General features: G+C 35.2%; 1 protein-coding gene across 1 annotated transcript in view; it reads left to right on the forward strand.

Moving 5' to 3' along the window:
- Positions 1–10686: 10686 nt before the first annotated feature.
- Positions 10687–24149, forward strand: part of LOC129222095 (uncharacterized) — a 157416-nt gene continuing 143953 nt past the window's right edge. The window contains exon 1 of the mRNA XM_054856531.1: positions 10687–10715. The gene's annotated coding sequence lies outside the window, so the exon portion shown is untranslated. The remainder of the gene's footprint in view (positions 10716–24149) is intronic.

The raw sequence follows: 24149 nt of genomic DNA on the forward strand, positions 1-24149 counted from the left end.
CATTTATGAGATATTTACTGTCTTTTAAATCTATATCACAGAAAATTTTTCAACAAAAAAAAAAAAAAAAAACCATTTGAAATTCATTGAAAGCCTATAGGTATATATTTTGCTTTTACATATAAAGGTGTGTTTAATGAAAATAATACAGTTGATTAAAATCAATTTTGGTGAATTAGCCAAAACTATAAGTTGAAAAAGAAATTGGAAACACTAAATGACTGCATCCATGAAAGTTGGCTAAGGAGGAACCATTATTACTTCATCAATCTGCACCATGCCAAGAACGAGTCATTAGTTCTATTCGTTCTTACAAATTCAGTATTTTTTAATTTGTATCATCAACTTCCACCATCAGACCTACTTTATGGTTTACTTCGATGTAAGTTTAACAAATACATAATCACCAGTTTTAGCAGTTTTTGTGCTGCTGTTATCAATTCCTACTAGGTCATCATACCTGTCTTGTGTTTCACAAATATATAATCAGAGTTGCTTTTGATTTTGAAATCTCCATTATTGTAGGGGGACCCACTTACCCCTTATAGCAAAAATTTATGGGGTAAGTGGGATTCCTCCACTTAAACAATTAACAATATTTTATACAAAAATTCTTGTTGCTGTATGAACTTTAAGTTAAACTATACGTGAGAAAATAATTATCATGAACAAATAATAAAAACTAACCTAGAAACACTTCTTTAAAAAATGATGCTTGAACTCGCAAAAAAAAAAAAAAAAAAGATTTTTTTTTTTTTTTTGACTAAGTACTATGGCCTAGAAAAAAACTCCACAAAGCCCAAAACTGTGGAAAACCAGTCGCTGTGATGAAATTGAACTTGATCAGTGCAAAAAAGTTTGAAAACTTTATCCATATTTCAGTTTTAAGGGGGTGACCCACTTACCCCTACCAACCCTACATGCTATCTGCTAAAGTAGGTTTTATACAATCCTGCATTAACACGTTACAAAGTATGCAAATGGAGTGTAAATGTGCAAAAAATTTATTAAGTATATGTACAGTGGACTCCCTTTATGTGAACACTCTCTAATGTGTATAAACACCCTGATATTCTGAACGCATTTTGATGGTCCCGACGAAACTCCATAGACTTAACATAGGCTGTACTCTGAACACCCTATAATGTGACCACCCCCAGTATTATGAACGCTATTTTGAATCCCCTTCAATTATCGCCTTTCTATATACTGAACATGTTCACAATCGGTACTCAAATTCCTATAAATCGGAAAGCCTAAAACCCATTCACGATTTTATCACTGATTGAATGGCATTAAGGAGAATATGGAGAGAGGAAAATATTTTCCTCTGGATATTACAGTATCGCTTGAAATCATTCAGCTGATCAATATGAACCTGAGCTTCTGCCACTGAACAATATTTCAAGAATCCAACCATTTTGTATCAAGTTGTTTTCAAGATCTTTAAAGTATGATTACCTTTAGGCAAAATGTGGCTGAGAATCACCCGGCAACATTTTCACTTGGATGATAGCACATACCTTGCATAAGGATACACAATGCAAAAACAGATTAAAAAGTACTTTTTTTTCAGTTATTTTACCGATAGCTGTATTGTAATATTTTATTGTTGAATGTTACATAAAACTTTTTAAACTAAAAAAGAAATAAGTGCAAGAGTTGAGGTCCTACCGAATTAAATTAGACATTGCACTAGCCACCAATCCAAAGTTCAAAACCTCTACATCAGTTACTGGTATAGCTGACTGAGCAAAGTACTGAATGTAGTCCACCACTAATGCAATACAATACATATACATGCATTATCCATTCTCCCTCTTTAATGAACACCTTCATGATCTTTTGATTCCTTCATCTCACTTTTGTTCGGTCCCATGAGTGTTCAGAATAGAGAAAGTCCACTGTATATTCTTCCCCCCACTAAAGCATACATACATATGTATATATATTTCTTGTTTCTGTATTATAGAAGTTTGCAAGCATGTATGTATGTATATACATAATATTTTTTCATAATTTTATTATTCCCAAATTTAAACTAAGTAGCATTAAAATTTTGCAATGCAGTCAAAGCTCTTTAGAACAACCCCCTATTACTGCGACGCTTCCCTTATAGCGACCTATGCTGGAAGTCCTCTTCCCTACTCCATAGATGCAATGTTATTTTAACATCCATTACAGCTTCCAAACTGAACCGCTCTTTCCAATATAATGTCCAAAATTAAGTTTCATTTCATTTTTTTTTTTCGATCCTGTTAACTAACTATTTGAAAACTTTTTGGAAACATTTTGTTTTCAAATTTAAAATATTTCAATTAAAATTAATTACAGGTTGATACAGGATAAAGGAAAAATGATGAAAATTGCACTCCAAGAAGAGAAATTATGAATTATATTTTTGGGGGACAGTTAAGAAAGTGGAAAGCTTCCATAATACAATGTAATAAGAGAAGATATACTTGGAAAAAATCTCAAATAAAAAATTAATAAAACTATAATATAAAACTAATATTTTCAAATAACTGATTTTCAATGTATTTTGCCGTGAAATGTATTATTTTTAAGTTATATGTGTAATTTATGGACAGTATTTCAACATAAAATTTAAAATGAGAAAGAAACTAGTAAAATATTTTTTTGAATGTAACTATTTTATTATTTTGTTAGTATCTTAATTATCTTTTGAGACGAAGCATAACTTTAAAAAACTACTCCTGCATTCAAAAAGTGACTAAATAACATGCAATATGTTATAACGACCTCTCGTTATAGTGACTGATTTTGTTTGGACGACAGGGATCTTTATAATGAGCGTCGACTGTAGTTTTATCATTTGAGACAGTGAGAAGCAAAGAAATGTGGATGAACTTTTAAAAGTTTCTTATAAAACCTGTTTAGAGTTCAAACCCTAGGTAGTCTTTCACTTTTTTTTTCTTCCAAATCATGCTATATAGCAGCACCTACCAGAGCTAGTACAATAAACTCCCGATTATCCGCGGATTTGGGTGGTACAGTAACCGCAATAAGCGAATTTGCAGATAATCCGTTAACTGGGTAAAAATGATGCTGGTATATCAATAGCTTAAAAATATAGATAACAATTGCATATATTTAAAATATAGCTGAAATGATAAGTGTATATAAAAAATGCATGTAAAAGCTAAAAAAAGGATTGCTCATTATTGCAAACGGATTACATACATGTGCTAGTGAATTGTGCAAACAGATTACCTGCAACAAGTGAAACTGGGTAAGGTATACCAAAAATGCACAGGGGAGGGGTGGAGAATTTTTAAAACTAGTCCAGTCACTTGTTTGCTTGCATAAGTAGTGTAGATCTAAAATTCAGTAATTGGGTTAGAACTAAAAATCAGGTTAATTTGTCAGATTTCGGTGATTTTGGAAGGTTTGATGTCAATAGGGGGGGGGGGATGGAAATAGGAATGTCAGAAAATAGATTTTGCACTTGCTAGCAGTGTTCGTACGCTCCTTCAAAACTCCTCCAATACTCCCTCAGTTAGAAAAAATTTTTGAAGGGTCCTTCAAACTCCTTCATTTTGGTTTTAACTCCTTCAAAACTCCTTCTTTTTTAGATCAAAACTGCATGATCTTCCTCTATGACAGCAATTCAAAATACTTTGATCGACAACTCAACTTTGTCACAAGGACGAAGGTATAAGGGCAACTTTAATGTAGTAATTTGATATATTTATTTATTTTCATAAAGATGTAATTTACAAATTGGTTATAGAAGTAAAAAGAGTTGAACGTGAAAATATAATTAGATGACTAAGGCGTTTCATAAGTGGAGTAGTAGATGCTTAAATGGTACTTGGCTGTTTCTTTTTCAAGTTTTATGATTATTGCTTTTCCTTCCAGCACACTATCAGCAGCTAAAGTCAGTTTGTCTAGTTTATTATTTAAATATTTAAAAATACATAAGTAAATGTACCACTATATTAAGTGGATTGTGTTAAGAAAACAATTGTTTAGTAAATCGCGATTTTGACATTGTAAAAAGAGTCATCCACGTGTGGTGTCATACCTTGAGGGGGAGATGGGCTCATGAAATTGTGACAAGTGCAAGAGAGAGGGTGACAAAAAGTGACATCACACTGTTTGTGATAACAATATGTCAGTGGTTGGAAGTAGCGCGCTACAAGTAGCGACGCTACTGTAGTAGCTACATTTTTTAGTAGTTTGTAGTGTAGCGCACTACTTTTTAAAAAAAGTAGAGTAGCGAGTAGTTCGCTACAAAAAAAAGTAGTTTGTAGCTATTTCTGGAAACTACTTTTGAATAAAGTAAAAAAAAAAAAAAAAAAAACGCGTTTTCAAACGAATCTGACTGGTGCAAGTATTACGCGAGTAAAACTTGCACCAATGAGATTCGTAACACTGGAAAATATGAGCTGACCTCTGATATATTATTTTGACGCCATACGTAGTATCTGTTTGACGCCATACGTTGTATCTGTTTGACGCCATTAGTTTGTTTGGCATAGAAACTTTAACATTTTCCCCATATTCGCCTTGAGTAGAGCATGGCTTAGAAAGAAAAAAACGAATTGATTCCGTTTCATGCAAACTTTGCCCGTTAAGCAAAAAGCTTTCGGTATCAATGCCATTTGCACATGCAGTCGAACCTCAACTTACGCGAGGGATACATTTCTAACTTTAGATAAACAGCCCGCTTATGTGAAATTATGTTTCATCAACTTAATATTTCGAAAAAAATGCGGAGCGTCGATTTGTACGTTAACAATCTGAAGTTTCGACACTACGGTGCGAGGAATTTTGGCTTTCAGTGATGCCAAAGGGAAATTCCATTCACGAAACTAATATTTAGTACCCAAGAAAGAGGGTGATATAAACCCTGCGCTTTTGCTCCAAAAATTTTCGTATAGCGTGTGAGGAATTCGCGTCAGCTGCAAAATTCGTTTCTCGAGTAAAACTCGCTATATAGACATTTCGTGTTAGTCGAATTGTGTTGTAGCCCGAGTCCACTGTTGCTAAAAAATGCACTTTGAAGTAAAGTAAGTTTTTCGTTATGCGTGGATGATTCGGATAATTAGTAGAACCGTTTGGGGTATTTTTCCTATTTCTTTTTTTTTCTTTTTTACTGATTGGGTGTTCATATATTAACATATTAAAAGTCAATTATTAAATGTTCTGAGTTTTTGAGATTATTCGGTAAAATTGAAAAATTCTTTATTTTATTTTGTCAGGGGCATAAGAAAAGAGATGTGTCCAGGTCCGGAACCGTAGCTTGAAGCTCAAAAGCAATTAATTCCTACGAAATATAAGTTCTTTTAAAATTAACTCATATAATGAAAATTAAAGTTCTTCTCTTTTGTTTAAAAGATGATGCTTTTCATCATCTAAATAAATTTTATGTATATGTATGTCTATGTAAAATTTAAATCAAATTATGACTGGATTTATCTCAATTTCAAGTAGCCGAGTTACACTTCTTGAATGAAATACTATTTACTGTCAGGAAAGGATTAAAAATTTGAAAGTTGAATTCCTTCCACTTTTAAGTCCTTTCTTGCAGGGAATATTTGCAAATGGTATACAATGTTTGAATTGACGAATCGTTTCAGTAAAGGAAAGAAAGAATAGATAATTTATAGCAATATTCCATGTTCAAATGAACCAATATATCAATCTCAACATTTTTTTTATTCAATCTGCAAACGGTGTGTATTATGTGTATGTTATTTATTTATTTTTTGAAAAGTAGCGAAGTAGCGACTACATTTCAAAAGTAGTTTGTAGTTGCTACATTTTGAAAAAAGTAGTTGCAGTTGTAGTTAACTACATTTGTGCTAAAGTAGTTGTAGTTGTAGTTCGCTACAAAAAAAATGTAGTTTTTCCAACCACTGCAATATGTTTATGAAAAATATGACAAGTGAGAGGAAAGGAGTAAGGTGAAGTGTGATGAAGGGGGAAAGGGGTCAGATATGTTGAAAAAAAAAGTGACAGCATTTAAGGATAGCCCAAAAGTACTCCTTCAAAACCTCATTTTACTTCTGAAATCAAGTACGAATCCTGGTTAGGCTAAAATGTGTGTAATTATCTGTGTTCAATTAATCATCGCCAGAGAAAAAAAAATTTTTTTGAAAGTGTGTCATGATTAGTCCGCTCCGCAAATAAACCGCTCGCGTGTAATCGGGAATTTACTGTACTATCTCTTGCCCTAAAGCTGAGGAGAGGTTCCTCTATTATTTGTACTTGAAATCTCCAAAATTTTAATCTTAGCACTTAACTATCCCTTTGCTTCTCACTATCTCATTTATATGCTTCATGGTTTTGTTATGTTTTTTGAGGTGGGAGGGGGGATTGCCTTTGATTACTCAATTCAGAAGCAACTAGAAGTATTACGCATGTTGAAATTTAATGTACTTCCCATACTTCTGTCATTTGCCTTCATTAACGTCCCTGGATTTGTTAGCCTCAGTTTTTCCTACAGAGAACATGCTAAGATTTCTGCTGCCAGCTATGTGTTCGAAAATCTCAAGAAGAATAGAAAACAATTTTCAAAAGTTTGCCCAAATTTAGTATAACTACTTACTGGATTTACTTTTTGTAAACTCCCTATTTAAATCATTCAATTTTGATAGTGTACAAGGTAGAGACTAGATAATTTTCAGTTCCATTTACAATAAGTTGAACAATTTGTAAAAGATTTTTTTTTCCTAAAAAATTGTCTTCTAAATCTTTAAATGAGTTGATGAAAATTTTTTATGATTAAAAGCGCAGATAATTAGTAAAAAAGGTCATTATCCAAAAGAGAAGTTCTGTATCATTATCCGTTGTTGCAATACAGTAAGATTTTGTAAAATGTGGTTGTAATTGCATTTATGTTTAAAATTGGCTTATTAAAAAATGTCTTTGTATTATCATTATTATCCTGGTATAGCAGTATATTCGGAATTATTGTAAATAATCACTTAATCATCAATTTTGAAATAAAATATTGTAAAAATAGTTGCTTTTTGTGCTTCTTTAATGAAAATTTAATATCTTTGAAATTCTTTGAACTGAATTCAGTGGCTATTGTAACAGAGGCTGTGAAATGTATGCAACATTTCCATGTTCAATGCTTAAAACACCAGGGGGGGGGGGGGACAACATATACATTTAACTCTCAATTAAGAATTGAAAGTAAGGTAGTGGGGTAGAGACTCCATCCCATTACTGTGCTTTCCTTTTTTTTATTTTTCAATATTCAATTCATATTTATTATTGATATTTTAGTTATACTGTATGCCTTCTTTCCTGCTGCTGCTCTTTCTTACTTTGCCACAGTAAAGTAAGTATTGTAATCAATAAAACATTTTCCCTAAAATTTCTATTTTTTTCTCTAAAATTTCTACACGATGGATTGTTGGTAACACCCATCAGATTAAGATGCCTATTAAGAGAGCAGTATCCAGTTAGCAACCCAACAGACTTTTTGATTTCATTCCTACTCAAATTAAGCAGTTCCCTGGATCTTAATCAGGGAGACTGTTGGTTGAGAGTCTGGGGCTGTCTTTGAGAATCGGATAAAAGCCACCGGTCATACGATTCACCCGTAAGAAGGTTCTTTGCAGTAATTGGGGGTTTGGGAAAGGAGGAATGACCAACTCGTGCCGAAACTCTCGGAATCGGATGTTGTTCCCGACGGAATCTTAAAGATGATTTTGACCGATTGCTTTTCTGTAAGTGAACGGTAGGTCACCTGTAGAAAATCATCGTTAAAATACTCCGTTGCGAGTTTCCATTTAGGGATTGCAATACCGGTACACCGAATGCCGGTATTTCGAGAAATTTTGCAATTTCGTAATACCGATATTTGCTGAGTTGAAATACCGGTATTTTCGGTATTAGCTAAAAATAATAAATAGTTTAAATTAAAGAATTTTCAATTTAACTTATCCAAAATCTACTTATATTTTAAATGTACGTTTCTTTTTCCGTGATACAGAACTATCATTTCAATCTATTGATGTAAGAATGTGACTTCAAAAGCACGAGCTAATTGAAGATCATGAAACAAAAGTAGCGGAAAGGTTGCAAAATGATATTTTCATTTCTAGATAGTCAGATGAATCGCATTTTTGTGCGTTTTTGTACACCATGTTTTATTTTTTCTATTTCCCTGATCACTCACTTTCCATTTTAGGGAAAGTTAATTTCGAGTGTAATTTAGAATGCATTTGTTCTATACGAATAACTCTTATTCCAACCATCAATTGCAGTAATACTTCATGATATTTTCTTTAAATATTTGTTTTAGCTGAACTGAATATTGGCAAAAAAACATTTCTTGTTAGTAAAACAAATGGTAATTTGTTGTCCCGGTATTGTTATGTTGTCATGTCTCGCTTTATACTGGGCAAGATAAAATTTAGAAATTATATAGTGCCATGAAATTTTGCATGGAGGTTAAGCAAAATCATTTGAAAGATATTTTCAGATATTTACATCATTATAATTGTAAAGAATTTTAAAACGAACGCGAAAACGAATATGACAAATTAACGAGATTAAATTTAGCCAAGTTTATCGTAAATTTCAAACCAAAAGTAATAACAAAAATTCAAATCTCTCCTGCTCAAGAGAAAACGATGTTAATATTGGAAAAGTATCGTCTCTTGGAAATAAATTAACAACTAGCTATAAATCTTTAAAAACTTATAATAATAGTACACACAATACAAAAAATACACACACACACAAAAGGATTTTTTAAAAAAGTAACAAGCTAGAGAACGAATCAGTTGAAGATGAAGGATTTTTAGACAATTAGAAGTGTATTGCACATTGTTAACGGTACTCCCGACCTGCGTAAATTCAGAAAGACTATTTTCAACTGTAGGAAAGTTGAGCACTAAATGAGTTCAAGGCTTACAGACAATTCAATAGATGCATTATGTTTTTTACTGTTATTGATTTTTTGTTCTGACATTTTTTTCCTTCATTCTATATTTGTTTACAATACGTTTTCATAAATAATACAGTTTTTGTACAAATGTGGCAGCAAAACGATATGCTTTCAAGAATTTTTTTAAAGAAATTTCAAATGCCAGTATTAATACCGGTACTCTGGTATCACGTTTTAACAATATCGAATACCGGTATTGAATTTTTGGTCCGGTATTGCAATCCCTACTTGCATTGCACGGGCTGTTGTAACAGGCGTCGCAAAGGGAACGACGATGACATCAATACATTACCAATTTCTTAGAACAACTTTTCCACTGCTGATGACATGACCTTTCTGCCTCAGAGTAAACCAAGATGTCACCTTAAAGTTGACATTTTCATTTTCTAATTACTGTCAGCCCATATTCCATATAAACACTTTCAAAATATGATTAGTAATTATGTAATAAAAACTAAAATTACAAAAAGGTGCTGCCGGACAGCTACATTTACCTTTTTTCTATTTATCATGCTGTAGTGTCACATATTCATTTCAATAAGAATAACAAAATTGAGTATACGCTAGAACTTCATAGTTTTTGATTGCTTGTCAGCTGGGTGTCGCGGTGATTGGGAATAGGCTTCATATTTCTTTGGTATCGGGTTTGAATCTGATACCAAAGTTCAGTTCAAATGTACACCCGGTAGATTTTTAAGACACAGAAAACCGTCAGGGTTCTTGTCACATGATTGCTGCATAAGATCCCCTGAGCGCCTGCTTGGCACAGACACTCTGAGACAAAAAGAACGAACTTTTTTTTTTTTTTTTTTTTTGCGAAAACTATTGGTTTTTAAGAACGCATACCTAAAAAACCACTAGAAATGTTACATATATGTATGAAAACAATTTCACATTAAATTTAGTTAACTTTCACTTTTATTCGGAACACATTTTTCCTGCCGTTTCCGAGATATAATCGAAAATCACTAAATTGTCTCCCCCTTCCCACCTTTAACTTCCCTCCCCCCTGGGGTCGGGGACTTTCAGTATGTTTACTTATTAAATACTTCTAACAAATTTCTTACTGAAGAAGTTCTGATTTTCTGCATTTCCTCAGTATGTTTAATGTATGTAGATTCTGTTTGAGTTAAGCCCAGAAAAAAATATGACTAAAATCAAACCGCAGACAATTTGTAACTATGACGACGAACATTTAGCTCTCTTAATAAATATTAAAAACAACCGTTGTCATAGTAATCTGAAGAACAACTTTTAGCAATGCGTGAAAGCTCAAAAAAATTTTTTTAGCAGAATATTAAATACAGATTTATTGAGACAAACTTTTTCGTTATACAAGTGAGTCGATATATTTTATCATTTTTCAATCGATCCTTAATTAAAAAAGTGCGAGGTTTGTGGGGGACAAAGCCACTTTCCTTTTGAAAAGTTGTCCCTCTTGGCCCTAGCTCGCCCTCTACTTTACGAGACGCCTATAGTCCGTAACTGCCCACCTCCCCCCCCCCACACACACACATAAAAAAAAATGTTACACAGCTGCAATGAAATTTCTGTTTTATCTTCAAAAAGCAATTTGTAGCGCGGAGTGAATGGGTTTCGATGTTGCCGAAATCGTTCGCGCCACCTGACGGAGGAAATTCCGCCATTCGTCGGAGGAAAGTGGAACAAGGAGCCCGAGAGCAACCCGATTCATTCGCCTTTCATCTTCGAAAGAAGTGAGCGTCCTGAATGAGCCGGGAGAGTGGACTCCTATCGCCACTGGATTTACAAAGAGTTAAAGGTACACTATTTTGCTCCTATTACGCATGGGCGCCCATATGCAAAATTGTAGCAGGGGGGCGGGCAGATATTTTCCCCATGGAAACCGTTTTCCGCACGGATTAGAGTCATTAAAATTTGACATTTGTAATGAATTATTCATTAATGGCTGGAGAAGAAATGTTTTTAGATTTTTGAAAAGAAAAAGTACTGAAAGCAAAGAAGTTCTAATTTCTAAGGGGAGGGGAGGGGGGCTCGAGCCCCCACTTATCCCCCCCTTGTTGCCGCCAGTTACTTCCTGAGGAATAGCAATCACGCATAACTCAAAAAACGTCCCATTGCTCCACCCCCCTTGGAGGAATTCGCGCCAAAAACCAATGGGCACAAGTTCACATAGGGCCACTTATGTGTGCCAAATTTCGTTCGATTTCATGCGGCAGTTTTTGCTGTAGAGCAGCCACAAAAAACTGGTCACACACAGACGTGACACACATACACACACACACACACATACACACAGACAGACAGACATTTTCCAAAAATAGTCGAAATGGACTCGGCACACCTCAAAACGTTCAAATCCGTCAAAATTCGAAATTCGAAAATTTGCACGAATCCAATACTTTCTTCTTATATATTAGATATAGAAGAAAGTAAAAAGAGATAATTCTCTACTTAGCCAATAACTTTAGCTCAAAAAGTAAAAATTTGCCTGATTGGGAACAATGGTTAAGTGTAAAAATTTGAGAATGGAATGTTGCTTGAAACAACCGACATAAGTCACACCTCGAACAAAAGAACTTGATAAATAAATTTTAATATTTTTGAGCCATCAAACTGTAATCACATTACTATAAAACATAGTTTGGCGGGCGAGTTGAACTATTTCACTCCTGCCTATTTTCGGTCTTCGTGTTATACTGTGGCATATTTCTAAATTCTAATTTGACTCGAATAAAGCCTTTATCTAAACAGTTTGTTGTCTTGGTTAGACAACTATAGCTAGCGCTTCTTTATCTAATTTTACCTATCGTCTCACTGCTTTAGAAATGAAGTTTCACAAATGCAGTTTTGAAAACCATAAAATTCAGTGGTACGCCATTAAGAACCATTTCTTTCGAAGTTTTATCTGAAATTTCCATTTTGGGTAGGTGGAGCCAAGTTTTCCCACTTCTGCTTATCGATGAGTCGTGGTAGTCTCTCAGCTTTGAAATTGAAATCTGAAATTGTAAATTTTCAATGTCCAGTCGAATTATTTGAATTTGTTGTCGTAATCCGACGCAAACCAAGTTCTCTGATGACGATCATCTGCATTCCGCAATGTAATATTTTTTAGATTCTCAAAGTAACCACTGTACAGAACTACAGTGTCGTTGATGATCGAAACGTCATCTGAGACATGGTTTCCGTCGGAGTACGATGGCAAAGTTCAAGAATTCGATTGAACAACAAAAATGTGTAATTCCAGATTTCAATTTCGATGCTGAGAGACTACCTGGAGCTCATTGATTGGTGAGAGTGGTAAAATTCAGTGCGGTCATTCCAAGCTCGTCAGCTTGCGAGATCGAGATTTTCGCTCACGTGATCGTTTGTGATGTAGAAATGTCGCAAAGTAGTTTTCTAATCTACTCGAACCCAGCCGCAAGCTAGGTTTGAGTAGATTAAAATGCTACTTTGCGACATTTCTACGTTACAACCGATCACGTGAGCGAAAATCTCGATCTCGCAAGCTGACGAGCTTGGAATGACCGCCCAGATCCTCCACCTAAAATCGGAATTTCAGATAAAACTTTGAAAGAAATGGTACTTGATAGCGTATCTGCTGAATTGTATGATTTCCAAAACCTTACGTTATACTAAAACAATGAGACGATGCGTCGAATTAGACAAATAAGCGTCAACCACAGTTTGTTGTCTAACCAAGAGAGAGATGGATTTCTTAGAGTCAGATTAGAATCCAGAAATATTACCCCACTAGTGGTACCCGCACGGCTTCGCCTGTAATAGAAAAATTAAAAGATCTTTTGGTTCGCCTGTATATTCACAAATATATGGCGAATTTTCCCGCCAATTGGCTTGTACCCATATTACGGTTCCACGTTATGATAGTTTCGTAAATTACTCGTCCATTTTATAATATTTTTGTTCTTAAAATTGGAATAGAAAAAGAACCACATCGAATTTTCGAAAAATCGCTTCGAGGTGCACACCCCCATGCTACAAACTAACTTTGTGCCAAATTTCATGAAAATCGGCCGAACGGTCTAGGCGCTATGCGCGTCACAGACATCCTCCGGACAGAGATACTTTCAGCTTTATTATTAGTAACTAGTGATACCCGCACGGCTTTGCCCGTAATACAAAAATTAAAAGATCTTTTGGTTCGCCTGTATATTCACAAATATATGGTGAATTTTCCCGCCAATTGGCTTGTACCCATATTACGGTTCCACGTTATGATAATTTCGTAAATTACTCGTCCATTTTATAATATTTTTGTTCTTAAAATTGGAATAGAAAAAGAACCACATCGAAGTTTCGAAAAATCGCTTCGAGGTGCACATCCCCATGCTACAAACTAACTTTGTGCCAAATTTCATGAAAATCGGCCGAACGGTCTAGGCGCTATGCGCGTCACAGACATCCTACAGACATCCTCCGGACAGAGAGACTTTCAGCTTTATTATTAGTAAAGATACTGCACCACTGAGGTCAAACATTGTTAGGAGTCAAAATAATAAGTCCGACTCGCCAGCCAAACTATGCTTTATTGTTTGAAATGTGGTTACAGTTTGAGAACTCCCTCTAGGTGGTGGGTTTGTCCTATGGAAACCTATTGATCAATGAAATTTTGTCCTGACTATGCACTCCAGAGACGAGAAAGGGGGATAAGTATGTTTTTTACTACTTTGATCTAACTTTTCTAATATATTATTTGAAAGTTGTAAAATGTAGAATTTGAAAAGAAGAATCAATGAATTACATGTTAATACTGGTACATTAAAGCTTCACCTTCGCGTGAAAACAGTTATTCTAATGGCTGCTTAAAAGCAACATGGGGTGTTTTTCAGAAAGTGACAAAATAGGGGGGGGGAAATCCCCGCAGTTGTTTTGGGGTAAAACCCCGCACACCCCCCCCCCTAAAAATAAAGAGGGGGGGTGACATTTTTTGGGAAATCGGCTAATACGCGAGTATATACAGTAATGTGTAGTGTGCTTACTTCCAAAAGTTCCTGTGGGGGGGGGAGGGCTGCTGCGTCCTGCATGTATTTAAGCAAGAACTTTTTTATTCCTCATAAATGGACTTTCTTTTCGAATTAAAATATCGTTACTCGTCCTTCAATCTCAATTATGTTTAACATTTTAGCTGTATAGCACTGCGAACCCCCTGATACTGATTCGCGGACCACAGTTTGGGAAACTCTGGTCTAGAACACAATGCACAAAATATCTTATCTCGCAATTCATTCAACAGCATGAATTCAATTTTCCCTCCTTGAACATGTAACTCATTGATCGTTTTTGCTTTATTAACGTAAAATTCAATCCCAACAAAACATGAATGTGAAAAAGAAGCCAAGTTCAGTCGAAATGAGGTTCGAGGTAGACGGTGTCACCAACAAAAAATCGTTCAGATCTAAACGGTTACCAAGTTTCATAGCAGTTCCACATAGATGCTGGATTTTCCCATGTTCTTCAATTCATTTAGAAAACAATTTTTTAGTTTCTTTGATAATGGATTTTAAACTTGCGGCAAGTTCTAGTCCTCACTATTTGTTTTTCCAAACTTGCCAAGTTTTAAATCCAACATCAAAGAAAGTAAAAAATTGTTTTCTAAATGAATTGAAGAACATGGAAAAATCCAGCATCTATGTGGAACTGCTATGGAACTTGGTAACCGTTTAGATCTGAACGATTTTTTGTTGGTGACACCGTCTACCTCGAACCTCATTTCGACCGAACTTGGCTTCTTTTTCACGTTCATGTTTTGTTGGGATATCATTACTTTTTGAAAGACTAAATCAAAGGTTATGTTCTAATTCAGACGATTATAAATGCAAAAGCGTATAGAACTATATGATTTCCTTTTTTCCCCTGCTTTTACGGTTCACTGATTTGCGGTTTCTCTTTATTAGAAGTTTTGAAGATATTTCGATAGCTGGGGATTTGGTGCGATCGCCAATTTTAGGCAGTAATCGTCTGTTTTTCCCATTTATCAGCAAGGCCAAAGTACATTAGTTCTTGGTCTTTGACGTCCTCAGATTTGTCGACAATTAGGAAAATTGCTGACTCATTTCAAAATCTGTCTGGAATTTATTGTTCAGGAGGATAATCATAACGTAGATCGTAAAATACGCAGAATTGGCGAAAATGTTTCTCAATTGTTGAAATTATAGCTGCCATTTTTGCTCCTCCTGTAAAATTTTGCATTTAATTGAGATCTAAAGATTTTATAAATTTTAAAGCTGGTTATTTTTTATTTTAAAGGCTTAGCTCTAAGTTTGCAATTTTAATTATTTGATGGATCATTTTTCATTTTAGCGGAATTTAAAGTATCGTTTAAAGCCCCATTTTGGTTAGAAATTTAGTTGTTAATTTAAAACATCAACAACCTTGTTTTGGCAACATTTGAAGAGCCCATTTGTTTTGATTTATTTGGCGAAATATTTTGCAATCGCGCGATGAAGTAATTACGCCGTGATGCTCATAAAAAATAGCGTAGTTTTTTGCTATTTTAATGTAGTTTTTTGATTTTTTAGATTTTTTCCTTTACATATGCATGAAAATATATCTTTATGCGGTATAACTTTGATATACACCCCCAAAAATTACGCGCCAAATCTGGCATTTCCTACGGACTTTTTAGGGTTGCTGTTTCTTATTTTGGTGTTGCCAATTTAGGTTTTTTCAGCTTTTAGGTTTTTGCTGTTGCCAAATTTAGTATTTTCTTGTATTTTGAACCATTTTTTGAGTTTCTTTTAAAGTTTTGTGGCAACAATTTTTGTGGCAACAAAGTTTTGTGTCAACAAAAACAAAAAAAGTCGCCAAATTTTCGATTTGGGGGGGTATATCAAAGTAGTTCCCTTTATGCCAAATTTCAAGTATGTGAGACACTTGGAAGTTCATAAACATTTTCATGAGTGAGTGAGTCAGTGTTGAAAATGACACTTTTCTGATCTTAATAATTCCATAGCTATATGAGGTACACTCATGGAATTTAGGATTATAGGTCTGCTATGCAGCTCTATTAGACGTACAAAATTTCAAGCTCGTAGATTTAATAGTTTTTGAGAAACGAGGGGTCAAAAGTAGCTTGAAATGGTTCGTGGGTATAACTTTGATATACACCCCCAACAATTACACGCCAAATCTGGCATTTCCTACGGACTTTTTAGGGTTGCTGTTTCTTATTTTGGTGTTGCCAATTTAGGTTTTTTCAGCTTTTAGGTTTTTGCTGTTGCCAAATTTAGTATTTTCTTGTATTTTGTACCATTTTTTGAGTTTTTTTTAAAGTTTTGTGGCAACAATTTTTGTGGCAACGAAGTTTTGTGTCAACAAAAACAAAAAAAGTCGCCAAATTTCCGATTTGGGGGGGTATATCAAAGTAGTTCCGGTTCATGTAAGATACACACTGGCAGATGTGTCGCCTAATTTCCGAACTTGGCTGACACACTGCCGTGTGTCTAAATTTCAACTATTTGTATTGTAGATTAAAAACTCTGCATACTTTTCAAAACACCTTCAGGTTGCTGTGCCAAGAGTTTGTTTTTACTGGCTTCAAAAAAGCAAGTTGAGTTTTTTTTCTTGCTACAGTTTTTAGACTCTTCTTCGTCCTTTTTTTTTTGCAAATTTTATATCTACTTTCTAAAGTTTTGTGGTCGTTCTAGCACAAAAACTACCCCACCTAAGTTTTAATGTCTTACTTAATGAATTGTTTTATAAAAACTACACATTAAATTTGAAATGTCAACAATATTGGTTATTGGTTTTTGCAACGTTTGACGAGCAAACAAACGCTTTGTTGTTCTGACCAGTTTGGCCAAACATTTTGAAAATGACATGACATACCTGTGACGGAAAAGTGTCACCCCTATCCGGGATTTTGGTTGTTTTCGTGGTTTATACAAAAGTAAGTTTTTTTGCGCAGAAATTAATTTTTTCACCTTGATACAATAAAACTTCGAAAAGATTTGTGTTACGATAACATTAAGAATTTAGATTTTTTTTAAATAGCTTATTTTAAGTTCAGTCTGAATTTTTGAGCTGTAAGTAAAAGTTAAGTAAAGGAATTAGTTTTTTAAGAGAAAACGAGCTGATGTTTGCATCACATGACTGCCTTTTACGCCAATTTAATGATAATAGTTCCTTGGAGTAAGCAAGGAAACATTAAATATTTTCACCCCTAGTTTCTTGCGAACCGAAGCAAAACTAGTATGTTGTGGCCATCACGAAACTTTCTTCTATATTTTTCTTTCTTTTTTTTTTCTGATCCCTCCCCATGCTTGATGAGGAATCAATATTCCCAACAAAAACAAAATTACTCATTCAAAAACTTGACGATCATCCCAATGTCTGAATTATTGCAAAAGCAAAGCAATGAGCGAAAATTGAAAGTTATTTTAAAAGCCTTGCTTGAATTAATTACAAATATTTTATTTGTTAACATACATAAGATGGCAACAGTTAAAAATTTTAAATCATTGAGATAATATATCAGGTTATTTCCATACGATTAAAATCACGAGAAATACGGAGACGACAATTTATTACGATTTATCTTTCTTATTGTTGCATTAATAAAGCTATTTTTATTCGCAAAAAAAAAAAAAAAAAAAAAAAATCAACACCTCTTGGAGCGATTGGCATCAAAATTGAACCAAAGCCTGTTTACATATGGATTCACATATATTCCAAATTTCAACCAGAACGTAGCATTACTTCTTGAGATAGGACACTCACAATGGAAAAAAAGAACGGGTGATTGCGATGCCCCCTTTTTAGCTGTTGACACCAAAATAAAATCAGCTCTTATACCCACTAAGGGCTACTTGCCGATAAATTTTTCTTTCATTCAGTTCATTATTTCTTGAGATACAGCAGTCAATATTGACGACAAAAAACGTTCTATAGATAAACCCCCGTTTGAGTTATTGACACCAAAATTGAATCAGCCCCTGTTCCTGTTAATGGGAACATATGGACCAAATTTTGTTTGATTCCGCCAGTTACTTCCTGAGGAATAGCAAGCACGCGTAACTCAAAAAAACGTCCCATTGCTCCACCCCCCTTGGAGGAATTCGTGCCAAAAACCAATGGGCACAAGTTCACATAGCGGCACATATGTGTACCGAATTTCGTTCGATTTCATGCGGTAGTTTTTGCTGTAGAGCGGCCACAAAAAAAAAAAAAAAAAAAAACTGGTGACACACACACACACAGACAGACAGACTTTCCAAAAATAGTCGAAATGGACTCAGCACACCTCAAAACGTTCGAATCCGTCAAAGTTCGAAATTCGAAAATTTGCACGAATCCAATACTTTCTTCTATATATTGGATATAGAAGAAAGTAAAAATGTTTTACACAAATTTATTTCCCCATTATTGGCAATTTTAATGTGATTCAGTGGTTAACTCTTTAAATATCATCAACATTGGCTAAATTAAAACCAGACCTAACTAGTATGTTGTGGCCATCACGAAACTTTCTTCTATATATATATTTTTTTTCTGATCCCTCCCCATGCTCGACGAGGAAGCAATATTCCCAACAAAAACAAAATTACACATGCAAAAACTTGACTACCATCCCAATGTCTGAATTATTGCAAAAGCAAAGCAAAGAGCGAAAATTGAAAGTTATTTTAAAAGCCTTGCTTGAATTAATTACAAATATTTTATTTGTTAACAAACATAAGATGGCAACAGTTAAAAATTTTAAATCATTGAGATAATATTTCCGAAAGGCCGTGGTAGCCTGATCGGTAAGGCATTGGACTCGGGGCCGGAGGGCCTCGGGTTCGATCCTTGCTGGTCGAAGACCCACCGTCGTCATTAAAGGGGACTGGGCGACATTAAATATGCTCGTGGTCTCAATGTCCTCCATATGAAACGATACCTCTGGGGGTGCTAGCACCAAGTAGCTATTAGCTCTTGGACTAGTTCTAAATTCTCATTAACTGCTCGATCCGGTGATGGTGCTGCCATCTATCGGTATATAAAATAATGGAGGCAAGGCACTTAGTATGCAGCCCTCGACATAAATGCAGTTGAAGTCAGTTGTGACTCTGAATCGAATCGAATATTTCCGATCATTTCCATTCAATTAAAATCACGAGAAATACGCAGACGACAATCTATTACGATTTATCTTTCTTATTGTTGCATTAATAAAGCTATTTTTATTCAAAAAAAAAAAAAAATCAACACCTCTTGGAGCGATTGGCGTCAAAATTGAACCAAAGCCTGTTTACATATGGATTCACATATATTCCAAATTTCAACCAGAACGTAGCATTACTTCTTGAGATAGGGCACTCACAATGGAAAAAAAGAACGGGCGATTGCGCTACCCCCTTTTTAGCTGTTGACACCAAAATAAAATCAGCTCTTATACCCACTAAGGACTACTTGCAGATAAATTTTTCTTTCATTCTCTTCTTTATTTCTTGAAATACAGCAGTCACAATTGACGACAAAAAACGTTCTATAGCTCAACCCCCGTTTGAGTTATTGACACCAAAATTGAATCAGCACCTGTTCCTGTTAATGGCAACATATGGACCAAATTTTGTCTGATTCCGCCAGTTACTTCCTGAGGAATAGCAAGCACGCGTAACTCAAAAAACGTCCCATTGCTCCACCCCCTTGGAGGAATTCGCGCCAAAAACCAATGGGCACAAGTTCACATAGGGGCACATATGTGTACCGAATTTCGTTCGATTTCATGCGGTAGTTTTTGCTGTAGAGCGGCCACAAAAAACTGGTCACACACAGACGTGACACACACACATACACACACACATACATACACACACACATACATACACACACATACATACACACACACATACATACACACACACAGACAGACAGACATTTTCCAAAAATAGTCGAAATGGACTCAGCACACCTCAAAACGTTCGAATCCGTCAAAATTCGAAATTCGAAAATTTGCACGAATCCAATACTTTCTTCTATGTATTAGATATAGAAGAAAGTAAAAATTTAAAAAAACCAAGTTGGCGACAGAACTTGGCAACATATCATCAAGTGTTTGACAAATTATTACTCTAATTGAGTTAGCATTGAAATTAACGATGATTTCCCCCCAAAAAAGTGTAAAAGACTCCCTTAGGAACATCCGAATGCAGCCAAAAGGGAAGGTGCACAACTAGACTCCACTAGGAGTCTACGTAGCAAATTTCACCTTTCTAGGACATACCGTTTTTGAGTTATGCGAGATACATACACACATACGCACATACATACGTACATACGGACGTCACAAGAAAACTCGTTAAAATTAACTCGGGGATCGTCAAAATGGATATTTCGGGTGTCTGTACGTTCCTAGGCATGTATCCACGTGTGGTAAAGTCGAAAAAAAATCTCAACATTCATTCGGGGGTGAGCAAAATGGAAATTAAGGCCGATTTTTGAGTGAAATTTTTTTCGCGAATACAATACTTCCTTTTTTGTAAAAGGAAGTAAAAAGGGTGCCTTTTTCTGTGCACCTTAAAAGCTCAATAAATAAAAAACACAGTGGCTCGAAAAAACACCAAATTTTGTATTCTACATCTTGGACGATTATTTTCTGTGTGAGTCTGTGATCATTTTTATGGAAAATCAGTAGTGTCTAGAATTGAACTGTTACATCTTTTTGTCAGTTCTAGAACATAAAACCTCATGAAATGCGATTAGTTGGTATTCCGAAGTTCAGAAAGTTTATTTAATCAGAATTTTGTACCGGAAACAATGACTAAATTAGCAGAAAATAGTCCATGTTTGCAAACAAGTTTGAAAAAAAAAAAGAAAATAGGTAACTTAATTTTGCCAACGAGCCGTACTAGTTCCATTCTTTCTGCATTTCTATTCCTTTCACGTGTGGCTTTTGTGGTAAAGAATGTTTCTGCAGACACAACGGAGAAAAGAATTCACGGCTCAGCGGCCAGAAGATCGGTTTTGCAGTTCAACTTCCTGGTAAAAAAATTGCTCTCAACTAACTGAACTATTTTTTTTAACGACCTTCTCCGATGGACAGTGATTATAAAATAACGGAATAGAGTCTGCAATATATATCTCGCTAAAAGATGTTGTTTATTCTTTGCGCTTTGTTAACATTTGTGGGAAGTATCGGTTCTTGTTTTTGTTTAGGGTGTAATAGAATGGACTTTCAAGAGACACTGAGAAATCAGAGCTTGATTACGGAATACGCAAACTAGGCCGTGACCTTGGGCCCCCAAGTGACTAAAACTACTAAATTGTAATCTATTATTTGAGAAAAAGAAAATACCAACTCCGCAAGCACTTGGCAGAGTTGCGGACTCAGTGGGAAAATGACCGACTCCGATTCTTGGAATTTTATACTTTGACTCCCGACTCTAACTCTTTTATCCCAAAATCAGTCTGACTCCGACTCCACAGTCACCTTTATCTAATTTGAGGTAGGCACTTTGAGCACGTCCTTCTATTGATTAGACTCTTAGAGCTGGAATCAAAATGGAAGAAGCAAGTGCAATCATTGGCTTAGTAAAATCTGACCCAAATACCCCAAGTCACGTGACTCAACAACAACGAATGGCTATCACGTATTGTGTGAAACAAGCGAAAGAAACATAATCTCTTCCAATGCTTTGCTTGAAAATCTATCACGTGACTTGGGGTCTTGGTTTCATGAATGAAAGTCTTCACTCCCTCCATTTTATCTCTTCTTAATGATTAGACTACAGAATACCAAGTAGTTTAGAGAATCATCGCATATGAGTTTCATGGAAATATATTCAGAAAGTATTTTTTATGAATTTATAGCAGGTGCTTTTTTTTTTTTTTTTTGTAATATGAAATTTCGTTGGTATCGTTACTGCTATGGTTTTGCTAAGAAACCTCCATGCTGTGTTTCGTTCTTTTTTCATTTCTCATAAGCCGAAAAAGAAGAGGCAGCAATTCCATCATTTGCTTCCATGATTGAATTGATTCTTTACCCAGTGCACTTTTTGTATTAACAACCGATCTTATTAAGTTAAAGGAGCAATGAACGAATGGCGATATTATATGGATTCTCGAATTCCAGACGAGTTAAATACGGGACCATTCATTAATTACGTAAGGGTCGCCAAGGGGGAGTGCGTTGGAAAAATCTCTACATTTTCTTACTTGGGGAGGGGGGGGGTCAAACACATTCTTACGTATTCAGGGTCAAATTAAGGCATGGGCACAAGGGGCACGAGCACAAGGCACCAACATTTGGGGGTACCAAGTCTGTAGATGATGTTTTAATTGAACTCATTTCATATCGCACTGTAGCAAGATGCAAATATTAAATATAGAAAAAAAAGTCCCTAAAAAAATCAATCACTTTCCCAGATCCCGAAACCACTCCGATCTCAGTCTGTAGTTCCGCTATTAGAAGAGATAATTTTGAAATTTACGGCTTACTGTAACAAGCGAAGTTTGACGACATCTTATATTTTATGTTTAATTATCGTATACTGAGGCAGACTACGTAACTGAAAGAATCAGAGATGTGTTTTCAAAAAGATTTAGCCTTTTTTTTTTTTTTTTTTTTGAGGATCCTGTTTTTTCTTATGGGGGGGGGCAATGCACTTGGGGAGAATTTCAACAATTTGGTCTGTGCTTGCGACCCCCCTCACCAAGGCCGTATCCAGAAATTTTTTTCGGGAGGGGCCCGGATTAGCACATTGCCCTCCCCTAACACACACACATATAGTATATATAGACACACCAAACGCATAAAAATGTTAACATAGAAGACTTTTTGTCTCGATTTTTAATGATTCCACTGTTTGAACTGTTGTTATTTTAATTTCTTATTATTTTTCTTATTCACCTTGTAGTGGTAAGGATAACAGGAGAGTGTCCCTTTCAGTCGGATGTAGAACATCCATAATTTCAGGGGGTCGGGGGTTTTCCCCCGAGAAATTTTCGGAAAAAAAAGCTGTATTTTGAGCCCTTATATTAGGTAATTGTGACTACAAAAATATGGAAAAAAAATTAGGCAAACAAAGTTTTTTAAAAGTTATACATTCTTTTGCAAATCAAAATCAAACAAAATAAAAACTGCTTGCTCGACAAATCATGGAACTTAATGGACAGAGGGGAAAAACGAGAGAGGAGAAAAGAGAAGCACTTCATCATCTGCTCATATCGGCTTTTAGTGAAGTTTGTTTTTGATCACTCCCCCTACCCCCCCCCCCCTTTTTTTTTCATTAACTGCCCTACAGTATGAAAATTGTACAAAATAGTTTAAAAGAAATGGTGTAGACATTCAGAAAATAAGAACGGAAGAGTAATATTCTGGCCATTTAGACAATTCATACTTTATTTTCTTGATAAGATACAAAATTGAAGAACTTTTCAAGGAATTTCAAAAACTTAAATAATTTTCATACTCTCGAACAGTTGAAATTATTTGAAGCTCTTTATTTACACTTTTGAGAAGTTGATTGCAGTCTTACAAAATGATTATAACTTTGTAAGACACACCAGTTTTAAGTTAAAAATAAGTGCAACGAAATATTTCTCGAAACATTTTTTTTTCAATCACAAGTAGTGCAGAAAAAGAAAGAGAGTAGAGTACGTGTTATTTTTTTTTTTCTCATACTAAAGATATTAACAGTATGCAGTAGAAGTAAGAAAAAAAACAAGCAATAACAAAAGAACTTCCATGATACTGAATTCGGCATTAAATAAATGCAAGACAAGAAACATATCAGTCACAAAAATGATCTTGAAAGTTTTGCTACAAAAACGCGAGAATCGTGATTTTTGCATTTTTTACTCAGGATGTATCAAGGAGCTGAATTTGTCACATCTTGGTAACAAGATACTCGCCTAATCGGAAACTAGGGGCCCAGCCTTTGGGGAGTCCCCGGCTCGAAATCAGTACAGTGTAAGTTTTATAAGAGTTTTAGGGAGAGGAGGGCAGGGTCGTGCACAGAGGGGAGAAGGGACACCTGTTGGCCCGGGCTCGAGCTTAAATGGGGCCCAATATTTTTAAACCTAGGGTTGAAAATATAGGTAAGCAATATGGAGGGGGCCCAAAAGAAGCATTTGTGACAGCCCCAAAATTTCTGTGCATGCCCCTGGAGGAGGAAGTCATAGAAGTCAGTTTGATAGACTTGAAAAATCTACCGAACTGACAAAGGGCCTACCTTAACCCTGGACTGCCCTGAATTGAATTGTGAAAGAGAGCAGGAAGTCATAATTAAAGGTC

The sequence above is a fragment of the Uloborus diversus genome, chromosome 5 (assembly GCF_026930045.1).
Source record: "Uloborus diversus isolate 005 chromosome 5, Udiv.v.3.1, whole genome shotgun sequence".
Taxonomy (NCBI): domain Eukaryota; kingdom Metazoa; phylum Arthropoda; class Arachnida; order Araneae; family Uloboridae; genus Uloborus; species Uloborus diversus.